At 40.2% G+C, this 15,010-nt stretch overlaps 1 non-coding gene across 1 annotated transcript; it reads left to right on the forward strand.

The window, feature by feature from the left end:
- Window positions 1–6,811: 6,811 nt before the first annotated feature.
- Window positions 6,812–6,919, forward strand: LOC112739564 (small nucleolar RNA R71). Its single transcript, XR_003170496.1, has one exon. It is a non-coding gene; the product is annotated as a small nucleolar RNA R71 (small nucleolar RNA).
- The last annotated feature ends 8,091 nt before the right edge of the window (window positions 6,920–15,010 follow it).

The following is a 15,010-nucleotide window of genomic DNA, read 5'->3' on the forward strand; positions in this document are numbered from 1 at the left end:
AACTAGAACATTCTTCTAATCCGAATTGCTCACTCAACCAATCCTTGTGGGATTCGACCTCACTCTTTTGTGAGTTTTTACTTGACGATAACCGGTGCACTTGCCGGAAGGAATTTTGCCGATCGTGCAATTTCCTAAATCGTAGCATATCAAGTTTATGCACATCACTCCATCCATTTGCCTTCTTGTACCTTCTTAGGACATCTAGCAGCTTTTCTTCTTCTTCACTTGAAAGCTCACTAGCGATAAGGACCAGAAACTTTTGGCTGTCCTCTAAGAAAGCATACTTCAAGTGAGATGAAAGAGGCTTCAGTTCACTCTTTGCCTCAAGCTGAGGTTCTGGTGCACGAAATTGTGATCTCCAGGCTCGAACAAATCCTGGTAATGGCTCCAAAGCTTGGTGCTCTGATCTTAATTCATAATTGTCACAACTTCGATACAACTAACCAGCAAGTGCACTGGGTCGTCCAAGTAATACCTTACGTGAGTAAGGGTCGAATCCCACGGAGATTGTTGGTATGAAGCAAGCTATGGTCACCTTGTAAATCTCAGTCAGGCAGATATAAAGTGATAATGGTGTTTTCGAATTTAATATAATAAAATAGGGATAGAAATACTTATGTAATTCATTGGTAGGAATTTCAGATAAGCGAATGGAGATGCTTTCGTTCCTCTGAACCTCTGCTTTCCTGCTATCTTCATCCAATCAGTCTTACTCCTTTCCATGGCTGGCTTTATGCAAGGGCATCACCGTTGTCAGTGGCTACATCCCCTCCTCTCAGTGAATAATATGCTCACGCACCCTGTCACGGCACGGCTATTCATCTGTCGGTTCTCGATCATGCTGGAATAGGATTCACCCTCCTTTTGCGTCTGTCACTAACGCCCAACAATCGCGAGTTTGAAGCTCATCACAGTCATTCAATCATTGAATCCTACTCAGAATACCACAGACAAGGTTTAGACCTTCCGGATTCTCTTGAATGCCGCCATCATTCTAGCTTACGCCACGAAGATTCTGGTTAGGAGATCTAAGAGATACTCATTCTAGCTTAATTCATGTAGAACAGAAGTGTTTGTCAGGCACGCGTTCATAAGGGAGAAGGATGATGAGCGTCACACATAATCATCACCTTCATCACGTTCTTGGGTGCGAATGGATATCTTAGAAGCGAAATGAGAAGAATTGAATAGAAAATAGTAGTACTTTGCATTAATCTTTGAGGAACAGCAGAGCTCCACACCTTAATCTATGGAGTGTAGAAACTCTACCGTATGAAAATACATAAGTGCAGGTCCAGGCATGGCCGTGTGGCCAGCCCCTATGGTCTAAGAACAATGCGTTCCAAGATGGTCTAAAAGACTAGTAAAAGGTCCTATTTATAATAAACTAGTCACTAGGGTTTACATGAGTAAGTAATTGATGAATAAATCCACTTCCGGGGCCCACTTGGTGTGTGTTTGGGCTGAGCCTGAGTGTTGCACGTGCAGAGGCCATTTGTGGAGTTGAACGCCAGTTTCTGTGCCAGTTTGGGGGTTCAACTCTGGTTTTGGATCCTTTTCTGGTGCTGGACGCCAGATTTGGGTAGAAGGCTGGCATTGAACGCCAGTTTACGTCGTCAATTCTTGGTCAAAGTATGGACTATTATACATTGCTGGAAAGCCCTGGACGTCTACTTTCCAACGCAATTGGAAGCGCGCCATTTCGAGTTCTGTAGCTCCAGAAAATCCACTTTGAGTGCAGGGAGGTCAGAATCCAACAGCATCAGCAGTCCTTTTTCAACCTCTGAATCTGATTTCTGCTCAAGTCCCTCAATTTCAGCCAGAAAATACCTGAAATCACAGAAAAACACACAAACTCATAGTAAAGTCCAGAAATGTGAATTTAACATAAAAACTAATGAAAACATCCCTAAAAGTAACTAGATCCTACTAAAAACATACTAAAAACAATGTCAAAAAGCGTATAAATTATCCGCTCATCACAACACCAAACTTAAATTGTTGCTTGTCCCCAAGCAGCTTAAAATCAAATAGGATAAAAAGAAGAGAATATACTACAAATTCCAAACTATCAATGAAACAGAGCTTCAATCATATGAGCGGGACTTATAGCTTTTTGCCTCTTGAATAGTTTTGGCATCTCACTTTATCCATTGAGGTTCAGAATTATTGGCATCTATAGGAACTTCAGATTTCGAATAGTGTTATTGACTTTCTTAGTTCAGTATGATGATTCTTGAACACAGCTTCTTTATGAGTCTTGGCCGTGGCCCTAAGCATTTTGTTTTCCAGTATTACTACCGGATACATAAATGCCACAGACACATAATTGGGTGAACCTTTTCAGATTGTGACTCAGCTTTGCTAAAGTCCCCAATTAGAGGTGTCCAGAGTTCTTAAGCACACTCTTCTTTTGCTTTGGACCTTGACTTTAACTGCTCAGTCTCAAATTTTCACTTGACACCTACACGCCACAAGCACATGGTTAGGGACAGCTTGGTTTAGCCGCTTAGACCAGGATTTTATTCCTTTAGGCCCTCCTATCCACTGATGCTCAAAGCCTTGGGATCCTTTTTATTTGCCCTTGCCTTTTGGTTTTAAGGGTTATTGGCTTTTTCTGCTTGCTTTTTCTTTTTCTTTCTATTTTTTTTTTCGCCTATTTTTTTCTTCTTTTTTTTTTCTGCAAGCTTTGTTCTTTGCTGCTTTTTCTTGCTTCAAGAATCATTTTTATGATTTTTCAGATTATCAAATAACATGTCTCCTAGTCATCATTCTTTCAAGAGCCAACATATTTAACATTCTTAAACAACAACTTCAAAAGACATATGCACTGTTCAAGCATTCATTCAGAAAACAAGAAGCATTGTCACCACATCAATATAATTAAGCTAAGTTCAAGGATAAATTTGAAACTCATGTACTTCTTGTTCTTTTGAATTAAAACATTTTTCATTTAAGAGAGGTGATGGATTCATAGGACATTCATATCTTTAAGACATAGTCACTACTAACTACTAATGATCATGTAATGAAGACACAAACATAGATAAGCACATAACATAGAAAACGAAAAACAGAGAAATAAGAACAAGGAATGAATCCACCTTAGTGATGGTGGCGTTTCCTTCTTGAGGAACCAATGATGTCCTTGAGCTCTTCTATGTCTCTTCCTTGTCTTTGTTGCTCCTCCCTCATTGCTTTTTGATCTTCTCTTATTTCATGAAGCATGATGGAGTGCTCTTGATGTTCCACCCTTAGTTGTCCCATATGGGAACTCAATTCTCCTAGGAATGTGTTGATTTGCTCCCAATAGTTTTGTGGAGGAAAGTGCATTTGAGGCATTTCCGGAATCTCATGGTGATGAGCTTCTTGCGCCTCTTGAGCTCCATGACTGGGCTCTCTTGCTTGCTCCATCTTTTTCTTAGTGTTGGGCTTTTCTTCCTTAATAGGAATGTCTCCTTCTATGAAAGCTCCAGCTGAGTAACATAAATGGCAAATGAGGTGAGGGAAGGCTAACCTTGCCATAGTGGAGGACTTGTCAGCCACCTTGTAGAGTTCTTGAGATATAATCTCATGAACTTCCACCTCTTCTCCAATCATGATGCTATGGATCATGATGGCCCGGTCTATAGTAACTTCAGACCGGTTGCTAGTGGGAATGATTCAGCATTGAATAAACTCCAACCATCCTCTAGCTATAGGCTTGAGGTCCAATCTTCTTAGTTGAACCGGCTTGCCTTTGGAGTCAATCTTCCATTGAGCTCCTTCTACACATATGTCCATAAGGACTTGGTCCAACCTTTGATCAAAGTTGACTCTCCTTGTGTAGGGGCGTGCGTTCTCTTCCATGTATGGCAAGTTGAACGCCAACCTCACATTCTCCGGACTAAAATCTAAGTATTTCCCCTGAACCATTGTAACATAGTTCTTTGGATCCGGGTTCTTACTTTGATCATGGTTCTTGGTGATCCATGCATTGGCATAGAACTCTTGAACCATTAGGATGCCGACTTGTTGGATGGGATTTGTTAGAACTTCCCAACCTCTTCTTTGAATTTCATGTCGGATCTCCGGATACTCATTTCTTTTGAGTTTAAAAGGGACCTCAGGGATCACCTTCTTCTTGGCCACAACATCATAGAAGTGGTCTTGATGGGCTTTGGAGGTGAATCTTTCCATCTCCCATGACTCGGATGTGGAAGCTTTTGTCTTCCCTTTCCCTCTTCTAGAGGATTCTCCGGTCTTAGGTGCCATCAATGGTAATGGAAAAACAAAAAAACTATGCTTTTACCACACCAAACTTAGAATATTGCTCGCCCTCGAGCAATAAACAAAAGAATAGAAGAAGAAGAAGAAGAAATATAGAGAGGGAGAGGGAGATGTGGTTTCGGCCAAGGAGAGTGTAGAGGGGTGTGTTATGTGAATTTGGTAAAGAATGGAGGTCTTTATATAGGGTAGGGAGGGGGGGTTAAGGTTCGGCCATATGGGTGGGTTTGGGTGGGAAATTGGTTTTGAATTTTGAAGGTAGGTGGAGTTTATGAGGTAGGTTTATTGGGAAGAGTGGGTGGATGTGAGTGGTGAAGGTTTAGTGGGGAAGAGAGCTTGAGGTGATTGGTGAGGGGTTTCTAGGGAAGAGTGTTTATGGGGTTGTGTGAAAGAGAGTGGTGAGAAGAAGTGAGTGGAGGTAGGTGGGGATCCTGTGGGGTCCACAGATCCTGAGGTGTCAAGGCATTTACATCCCTGCACCATTAGGCATGTAAAAATGCCTTTGTACCCAACTCTGGGCGTTCAGCGCCAGGTTGGTGGCCATTTTGGGCGTTCAACGCCCATCTGTGTGCCATTTCTGGCGTTGAACGCCAGAACCATGCCTGTTCTGGCGTTCAGCGCCCAGAAGCTGCCCATTTTGGGCGTTCAGCGCCAGAACCATGCTCTGTTCTGGTGCTGAACGCCAGACATATGCTCCTCCAGGGTGTGATTTTTCTTCTGCTGTTTTTGATTCCGTTTTCAATTTTTCTATTTATTTTGTGACTCCACATGATCATGAACCTAAGAAAATATGAAAAACAATGAAAATAAAAGTTAGATAAACATTGGGTTGCCTCCCAACAAGCGCTTCTTTAATGTCAATAGCTTGACAGTGGGCTCTCATGGAGCCTCACAGATGTGCAGAGTTTTGTTGAGACTCTCCAACACCAAACTTAGAGTTTGGATATGGGAGTTCAACACCAAACTTAGAGTTTGACTGTGGGGGCTCTGGTTGACTCTGCTTTGAGAGAAGCTTTTCCTGCTTCCTCTCCATGGTTGCAGAGGGAGATCCTTGAGTTTTGAATACATGGGAGTTCTCATTCCATTGAAGGACTATTTCACCTCTGTCAACATCAATCACAGCTCTTGCTGTGGCCAGGAAAGGTCTTCCTAGGATGATGGATTCATCCTCTTCCTTTCCAGTATCCAGGACTATGAAATCAGTAGGTATGTAAAGGCCCTCAACCTTTACTAATACATCTTCTACTTGTCCATAAGCCTGTTTTCTTGAGCTGTCTGCCATCTCTAGTGAGATTTTAGCAGCTTGCACCCCATAGATTCCCAGTTTCTCTATTACAGAGAGGGGCATGAGGTTTATACCTGAACCAAGGTCACACAGAGCCTTAAAGATCATGGTGCCTATGGTACAAGGTAATATGAACTTTCCAGGATCTTGTCTCTTCTGAGGCAATGTCAGTTGATCCAGATCACTTAGTTCATTGATGAACAAGGGAGGTTCAACTTCCCAAGCATCAATGCCAAACAATTTGGCATTCAGCTTCATGATTGCACCAAGAAACTTGGCAGTTTGCTCTTCAGTAACATCCTCATTCTCTTCAGAAGAGGAATACTCATCAGAGCTCATGAAGGGCATAAGGAGGTTCAATGGAATCTCTATGGTCTCTAGATGAGTCTCAGATTCCTTTGGTTCCTCAGAGGGAAGCTCCTTATTGACCACTGGACGTCCCAGGGGGTCTTCCTCCTTGGGATTCACGTCCTCTCCTCTCCTCACAGGTTCGGCCATGGCGCTTATGTCAATGGCCTTGCACTCTCCTTTTGGATTCTCTTCTGTATTGCTTGGGAGAGTACTAGGAGGGATTTCAGTGATCCTTTTACTCAGCTGGCCCACTTGTGCTTCCAGATTTCTAATGGAAGACCTTGTTTCATTCATGAAACTTACAGTGGCCTTAGATAGATCAGAGACTAGATTTGCTAAATTAGAAGCATTTTGTTCAGAGTTCTCTGTCTGTTGCTGAGTGGATGATGGAAAAGGCTTGCTATTGCTAAACCTGTTTCTTCCACCATTATTAAAGCCTTGTTGAGGCTTTTGATCCTTCCATGAGAAATTTGGATGATTTCTCCATGTTAAGTTATAGGTGTTTCCATAAGGTTCACCTAAGTAATTTACCTCTGCTATTGTAGGGTTCTCAGGATCATAGGCTTCTTCTTCAGAAGATGCCTCTTGAGTACTGTTGGATGCAGCTTGCATTCCATTCAGACTCCGAGAGATCATATTGACTTGCTGAGTCAATATTTTATTCTGAGCCAATATGGCATTCAGAGTATCAACTTCAAGAACTCCCTTCTTCATAGGTGTCCCATTATTCACAGGATTCCTTTCAGAAGTGTACATGAACTGGTTATTAGCAATCATGTCAATGAGTTCTTGAGCTTCTGCAGGCGTTTTCTTTAGGTGAATGGATCCACCTGCAGAAGTGTCCAGTGACATCTTTGATAGCTCAGATAAACCATCATAGAATATATCCAGGATGGTCCATTCTGAAAGCATGTCAGAAGGACACTTTTTGGTCAACTGTTTGTATCTTTCCCAAGCTTCATAGAGGGATTCACCTTCTTTCTATCTGAAGGTTTGGACATCAGCTCTAAGCTTGCTCAGCTTTTGAGGAGGAAAGTACTTGGCTAAGAAAGCCGTGACCAGCTTATCCCAAGAGTTCAGGCTGTCTTTGGGTTGAGAATCCAACCATAATCTAGCTCTGTCTCTTACAGCAAAAGGGAGAAGCATGAGCCTATAGACTTCAGGATCTACTCCATTAGTCTTAACAGTATCACATATCTGCAAGAATTCAGTTAAGAACTGAAAAGGATCTTCAGATGGAAGTCCATGACACTTGCAGTTCTGCTGCATTAGAGAAACTAATTGAGGTTTCAGCTCAAAGTTGTTTGCTCCAATGGCAGGAATGGAGATGCTTCTTCCATGTAGATTGGAATTAGGTGCAGTAAAGTCACCAAGCATCTTCCTTACATTATTATTATTTTTGGCTGCCATCTTCTCTTCCTGTTCGAAAATTTCTGAAAGGTTATCTCTGGATTGTTGTATTTTAGCTTCTCTTAATTTTCTCTTCAGAGTCCTTTCAGGTTCTGGATCTGCTTCCACAAGAATGTTCTTATCCTTGCTCCTGCTCATATGACAAAGAAGAAGGCACAGAAAAATAATAATAATAATAATAATAGAGATCCTTTATACCACAGTAAGGGGATCCCTGTATGAGTAGAAGAAGAGGGGGAGATAAAGAATGTGATGTAAGGAAGAAACACAACTGTACGAATGGAAGAGATGTGAGAAGAGATGTTAGGATATGAATGAATAAATAGAATAGGATGGGGGAGGGATAATTTTCGAAAATTAGTTTGAAAAAGAGTTAGTGATTTTTGAAAATTGGTTTTTGAAAAATGTTAGAAATTTTCGAAAATTTTTTTGAAATAAAAAATAAAAAATAAAAATAATTAGTTAATTAAAAAGAAATTTTTGAAAAAGAGGGAAGATATTTTCGAAAATGAGAGAGAGAGAGTTAGTTAGGTGGTTTTGAAAAAGTTAAGAAACAAGCAAAAAGTTAGTTAGTTAGTTGAAACAAATTTTGAAAAGATAAGAAGTTAGGAAGTTAGAAAAGATATTTTGAAAAGATATTTTTGAAAAAGATAAGATAAGAAGATATTTTTGAAAAGATATGACAGAAGTTAGTTTTTGAAAAAGATTTGAATTTTTAAAATCTCAATTAATGACTTGATTCATAAGAAATCACAAGATATGATTCTAGAACTTAAAGTTTGAATCTTTCTTAACAAGCAAGTAACAAACTTCAAATTTTTGAATCAAAACATTAATTGATTATGTTATTTTCGAAAATTTGGTACAAAAATAAGAAAAAGATTTTTGAAAAATATTTTTGGAATTTTCGAAAATAACTAAGAATTTTGAAAAAGATTTGATTTTGAAAAAGATTTTGAAAAAGATAAGATTTTCAAATTGAAAATTTGATTTGACTCATAAGAAACAACTTGATTTTAAAAATTTTTGAAAAAGTCAACTCAAATTTTCGAATTTGATGAGAGAAAAAGGGAAAGATATTTTTTTTTTATTTTTGAATTTTTATGATGAGAGAGAAAAACACAAAAAAATGCAATGCATGAAATTTTTAGATCAAAACAATGAATGCATGCAAGAATGCTATGAATGTCAAGATGAACACCAAGAACACTATGAATGTCATGATGAACATCAAGAATATATTTTTGAAAAATTTTTAATGCAAAGAAAACATGCAAGACACCAAACTTAGAATTCTTTAATGCTTAGGCACTAAGAATTCAAGAATGCATATGATAAACATGAAAAGACACAAAACAAAAAATCATCAAGATCAAACAAGAAGACTTACCAAGAACAACTTGAAGATCATGAAGAACACTATGAGTGCATGATATTTTCGAAAAAAATGCAAGATGCATATGCAAGTGACACCAAACTTATGATATGACTCAAGACTCAAATAAGAAACACAAAATATTTTTTATTTTTATGATTTTCTAATTTTTTTGGATTTTTCGAAAATTATATGAAAAAGAAAAATTAAGGATTCCAAAATTTATAACATGAATTCCAGGAATCTTGCCATGTTAGTCTAAAGCTCCAGTCCAGGAATTAGACATGGCTCACTAGCCAGCCAAGCTTTCAATGAAAGCTCCGGTCCAAAACACTAGACATGGCCAATGGCCAGCCAAGCTTCAGCAGGTGATCATGGATCAGCAGCAGGTGGATGAGCAACAACTAATTTGCTCTTGACAACAAATTGTAAGCCTCAGTCCAAATGACTTTGGACATGGCTTTACAGCCAGCCAGGATTCACAGGCTTCATGAAACACTAGAATTCATTCTTAAAAATTTTGAATAAATTTTTGAAAATATTTTTTTTTATTTTTTTTCGAAAACAGATGAGAGATTTTTGAAAATATTTTTGAAAGATTTTTGAAAACAAAAAAAAAATTACCTAATCTGAGCAACAGGATGAACCGTCAGTTGTCCAAATTCAAACAATCCCCGGCAACTGCGCCAAAAACTTGGTGCTGTTGCCGGATCAAAAGGGAATCTGGCACTGATGTTACCGGACCAAAAGCTTGCCGAAAACTCAAAACAATCCCCGGCAACGGCGCCAAAAACTTGGTGCACGAAATTGTGATCTCCAGGCTCGAACAAATCCTGGTAATGGCTCCAAAGCTTGGTGCTCTGATCTTAATTCATAATTGTCACAACTTCGATACAACTAACCAGCAAGTGCACTGGGTCGTCCAAGTAATACCTTACGTGAGTAAGGGTCGAATCCCACGGAGATTGTTGGTATGAAGCAAGCTATGGTCACCTTGTAAATCTCAGTCAGGCAGATATAAAGTGATAATGGTGTTTTCGAATTTAATATAATAAAATAGGGATAGAAATACTTATGTAATTCATTGGTAGGAATTTCAGATAAGCGAATGGAGATGCTTTCGTTCCTCTGAACCTCTGCTTTCCTGCTATCTTCATCCAATCAGTCTTACTCCTTTCCATGGCTGGCTTTATGCAAGGGCATCACCGTTGTCAATGGTTACATCCCCTCCTCTCAGTGAATAATATGCTCACGCACCCTGTCACGGCACGGCTATTCATCTGTCGGTTCTCGATCATGCTGGAATAGGATTCACCCTCCTTTTGCGTCTGTCACTAACGCCCAACAATCGCGAGTTTGAAGCTCGTCACAGTCATTCAATCATTGAATCCTACTCAGAATACCACAGACAAGGTTTAGACCTTCCGGATTCTCTTGAATGCCGCCATCATTCTAGCTTACGCCACGAAGATTCTGGTTAGGAGATCTAAGAGATACTCATTCTAGCTTAATTCATGTAGAACAGAAGTGTTTGTCAGGCACGCGTTCATAAGGGAGAAGGATGATGAGCGTCACACATAATCATCACCTTCATCACGTTCTTGGGTGCGAATGGATATCTTAGAAGCGAAATGAGAAGAATTGAATAGAAAACAGTAGTACTTTGCATTAATCTTTGAGGAACAGTAGAGCTCCACACCTTAATCTATGGAGTGTAGAAACTCTACCGTATGAAAATACATAAGTGCAGGTCCAGGCATGGCCGTGTGGCCAGCCCCTATGGTCTAAGAACAATGCGTTCCAAGATGGTCTAAAAGACTAGTAAAAGGTCCTATTTATAATAAACTAGTCACTAGGGTTTACATGAGTAAGTAATTGATGAATAAATCCACTTCCGGGGCCCACTTGGTGTGTGTTTGGGCTGAGCCTGAGTGTTGCACGTGCAGAGGCCATTTGTGGAGTTGAACGCCAGTTTCTGTGCCAGTTTGGGCGTTCAACTCTGGTTTTGGATCCTTTTCTGGCGCTGGACGCCAGATTTGGGTAGAAGGCTGGCGTTGAACGCCAGTTTACGTCGTCAATTCTTGGCCAAAGTATGGACTATTATACATTGCTGGAAAGCCCTGGACGTCTACTTTCCAACGCAATTGGAAGCGCGCCATTTCGAGTTCTGTAGCTCCAGAAAATCCACTTTGAGTGCAGGGAGGTCAGAATCCAACAGCATCAGCAGTCCTTTTTCAACCTCTGAATCTGATTTCTGCTCAAGTCCCTCAATTTCAGCCAGAAAATACCTGAAATCACAGAAAAACACACAAACTCATAGTAAAGTCCAGAAATGTGAATTTAACATAAAAACTAATGAAAACATCCCTAAAAGTAACTAGATCCTACTAAAAACATACTAAAAACAGTGTCAAAAAGCGTATAAATTATCCGCTCATCACAACACCAAACTTAAATTGTTGCTTGTCCCCAAGCAGCTTAAAATCAAATAGGATAAAAAGAAGAGAATATACTACAAATTCCAAACTATCAATGAAACAGAGCTTCAATCATATGAGCGGGACTTATAGCTTTTTGCCTCTTGAATAGTTTTGGCATCTCACTTTATCCATTGAGGTTCAGAATTATTGGCATCTATAGGAACTTCAGATTTCGAATAGTGTTATTGACTTTCTTAGTTCAGTATGATGATTCTTGAACACAGCTTCTTTATGAGTCTTGGCCGTGGCCCTAAGCATTTTGTTTTCCAGTATTACTACCGGATACATAAATGCCACAGACACATAATTGGGTGAACCTTTTCAGATTGTGACTCAGCTTTGCTAAAGTCCCCAATTAGAGGTGTCCAGGGTTCTTAAGCACACTCTTCTTTTGCTTTGGACCTTGACTTTAACCGCTCAGTCTCAAGTTTTCACTTGACACCTACACGCCACAAGCACATGGTTAGGGACAGCTTGGTTTAGCCGCTTAGACCAGGATTTTATTCCTTTAGGCCCTCCTATCCACTGATGCTCAAAGCCTTGGGATCCTTTTTATTTGCCCTTGCCTTTTGGTTTTAAGGGTTATTGGCTTTTTCTGCTTGCTTTTTCTTTTTCTTTCTATTTTTTTTTTCGCCTATTTTTTTCTTGAACTTGATAGTTTTATCTCCAACCTCAAAGGAATATGTGCCGGTGAAGGCATCTAACTTGAATTTAGAAGTCTTGAGGAAGGGTCTACCAAGTAGAACGGAGGATGAGCTTCTATTTTCTGTTGGCGGTATTTCAAGTAAAAGTCCTTGATCGCCATAAGTACATCTTCTGCTATTCCCATCACCGTGATCACACTTTTATCGGCTAAGGCAAATCTCGCCACTGACTTCTTTAATGGAGCTAGATTCAACCGCACAAAGATAGAAAGTGACATGTTGCTTACGCAAGCTCCAAGGTCACACATACAGTCATAAAAAGTACGCCCACCAATACAACAAGACACCAAACAAGGTCCAGGGTCACCACATTTCTTTGGAATAGGTTCCATCAAGGAAGAAATTAAACTACCCAAGGATAATGTCTCCAATTCTCCTATCCTATCCTTGTGTGTACACAAGTCTTTCAAAAATTTTGCATACTTTGGAATTTGTTGAAAAGCATCAAGAAGTGGTATGGTTACCTCAACTTTCTTGAACTCTTGAAGCATGTTCAAATCAAATTCCGGCATTTTCTTTGCTTTCTGCACCATAGAAGGGAATGGAATAGGAATGGACTCATCCAGTATAGCTTTCCTCTTGGGTTCCTTAAGGCTTACTCCTTCTTCCTCATGCCTTTTGTCTACCTCCTCTTCCTCATGTGGAGCTTCAACAACCACTTCTTCCTCATGAATATCTTCCATGACCTTTGGAGGTATCTCCTCCAATATAGTCTCCGACCATAGAGTGATGGCGTTGAGACCGCCCTTTGGGTTTGGTTGGGGTTAGGATGGAAGGTTAGAAGAGCTTGAGGGTTGGCTGGTGTTGTTGTTGGGGGTTGAGGGTTGGTTTGACATGGCCATCTTTGAAAGCATGTTAGTGAGGTTAGCCAATTGAGCGCCCAAGGCATCAAATTGAGCCTTGTTACTCTTGTCCCGTTTCTCCATGGCGGCTCTAAGCTCATCAACTTGGTTGGTGGAAGATGGAGAAGTTTGGTTGGATTGTTGTCTATGGTATGGTGCTTGGTATTTGGTGTAGTTATTTTGGTTTTGGTTGGAGTGACCTTGGTTAGCTTGGTAGTTGGTGTTGTTATGGTGGTATTGAGATAAAGATTGGTTGTTGTTGTGATGAGAAAAAGAGTTATTCCATCTTTGGTTTTGATTGTTCCCTTGTGCATTATCCCTCCACCCTTGATGTTGATTACCACCATGAGGGTAGTTGTTTTGGCCTTGAGAAGGATAGGGCGGGCGGTTGTTGTAATTCACATTGGCCACTACGAGGGCATGTTCCTCTTGAATTTGATGGCATTGATCAGTGTAATGTGTGGTGCTAGAGCACAAACCACAAATCCTAGGAGGGCCTTCAAGTTGAGCAACTGGAGGTGGGGCTTGGACGGCTTGGATGGAGTAGTATTCCTTTTGGTCCTTTTGTATTTTCATGAGGATGGTGGTCATATCCCCAAGTGCTTTGGTTAGGCTTGATTCGGAAGTGTATGGTTCAACCACACCTTTGAGAGGATTACTTCTCACCTGTGTATATTGTGTAGCCTCGGCCACATCCTTTATCAAATTCCAAGCTTCTCCCTCCGTCTTGTTTTTCGAAAGGGAACCACCACTAGAGGCGGTGAGCAATCTTCTATCTTCCACACAAAGACCTCCGGTGAAGTAGCTAATGAGCAAGTGAGTGTTCATTCCATGGTGTGGACAAGATTCCAATAGCCTTTTGAACTGAGACCAATACTCATACAAACTCTCTTGGTCTCTTTGCATTATGCCTGAAATCTCCTTTCGGATGTAGTCGGTCTTCTTCGGTGGGAAGAATTTATCTAGAAACTCTCTTCTTAAGAAATTCCAATTAGTCGCAATCTCATCCGGTAGTGAATAAAACCATGTCTTTGCTTGCCCTTCAAGAGAGAAAGGGAAGGCAAAAACCATGATAGCCACCTCATCATCTCCATGCCTTCGAGCCGTAGAACAAGCAACTTGAAAATTCTTTAGATGTCGGATGGGGTCTTGACCCGACAACCCATGATATTTAGGAAGTAGATGTATCAAGCTACTCTTCAACTCAAAGTTTGGATCAAGGTTAGGATACCTTGCTTGCAAATGTTGAAGTATGATGTCCGGAGCTCCTTGATCGTGCAAAGTGATCCGTCGCGGCTCTGCCATGTGTGGCTCACCTGTAGGATGCAAAGATGTATTAGTAGTGCCAACAGAAGAATAGGAAGTAGCAGACTCCAAGTCACTCTCGGTACCGCCTAGTGATTCGGTATGTTCCTCAAGAGAGGCCGAAGTACTAGCCGTATAGTCCAACCACCGTCTAGCTTGCCGAGTGTACAACAAAGTTCTTTCAATCTCAGGATCAAGATCGGCTAAGCTAGAATTCGGTTGAGACCGAGTCATCAAACTTGAGAGTCATAGCACAAACACAAAAGAAATTTAAACTATAGCTAAATATTAAAAGAAAGTAAACTATCTACAATATTCACATATCCACATAACCAATATCAAGGCATATGTTGCAACCACTCCCCGGCAACGGCGCCAAAAATTTGATACAACTCGGGAGTTGCGTCGGTAAAGAATTTCTCAATAAAGTTACGTTGCAAGTATAGCTCTACCAACAACAATTCTCGACTATCAAATTTTGAAAGGGAATTGGTTGTCACAAGTTCAACCCCAATAAAAATAACCGAAGTATTCGAACCTCAGGTCGTCTCACAAGGAATGGGCAAACATGTGCTTCAACATTGGTTCGAAATCCGGGGTTGTGAGTCATGAGCAAGAAATTAAACGAGAAATCTTAACAAACAAGTAATCTTAATTTGCAAGAAACTAATTCAAATAACTAAGCAAGACATGAGCTATTCCAAAATAATGAGATAACATTCAATGTAATTCTACTCTAAAAACTAAACAATAACTATAACTAAGACAAGACAATTAAAATTTGGGTTTTCAAATATGGATAATAAAAGTAACTCTTGGCTAGACATGGGAATTGGGGTCACTATCCTTGTCTAATAACCATATCTTGACAATTATGAGGAACCAAACTCATTAAGTCTACTTCTACACTTGAAGTACATTAAATGGTTTGGTCAACATCAACCCATAAGGTCTAACCTCACTACTAATTAACCTAGTAGTAGGCTAGT

Source organism: Arachis hypogaea, chromosome 13 (genome assembly GCF_003086295.3).
Source record: "Arachis hypogaea cultivar Tifrunner chromosome 13, arahy.Tifrunner.gnm2.J5K5, whole genome shotgun sequence".
NCBI lineage: Eukaryota > Viridiplantae > Streptophyta > Magnoliopsida > Fabales > Fabaceae > Arachis > Arachis hypogaea.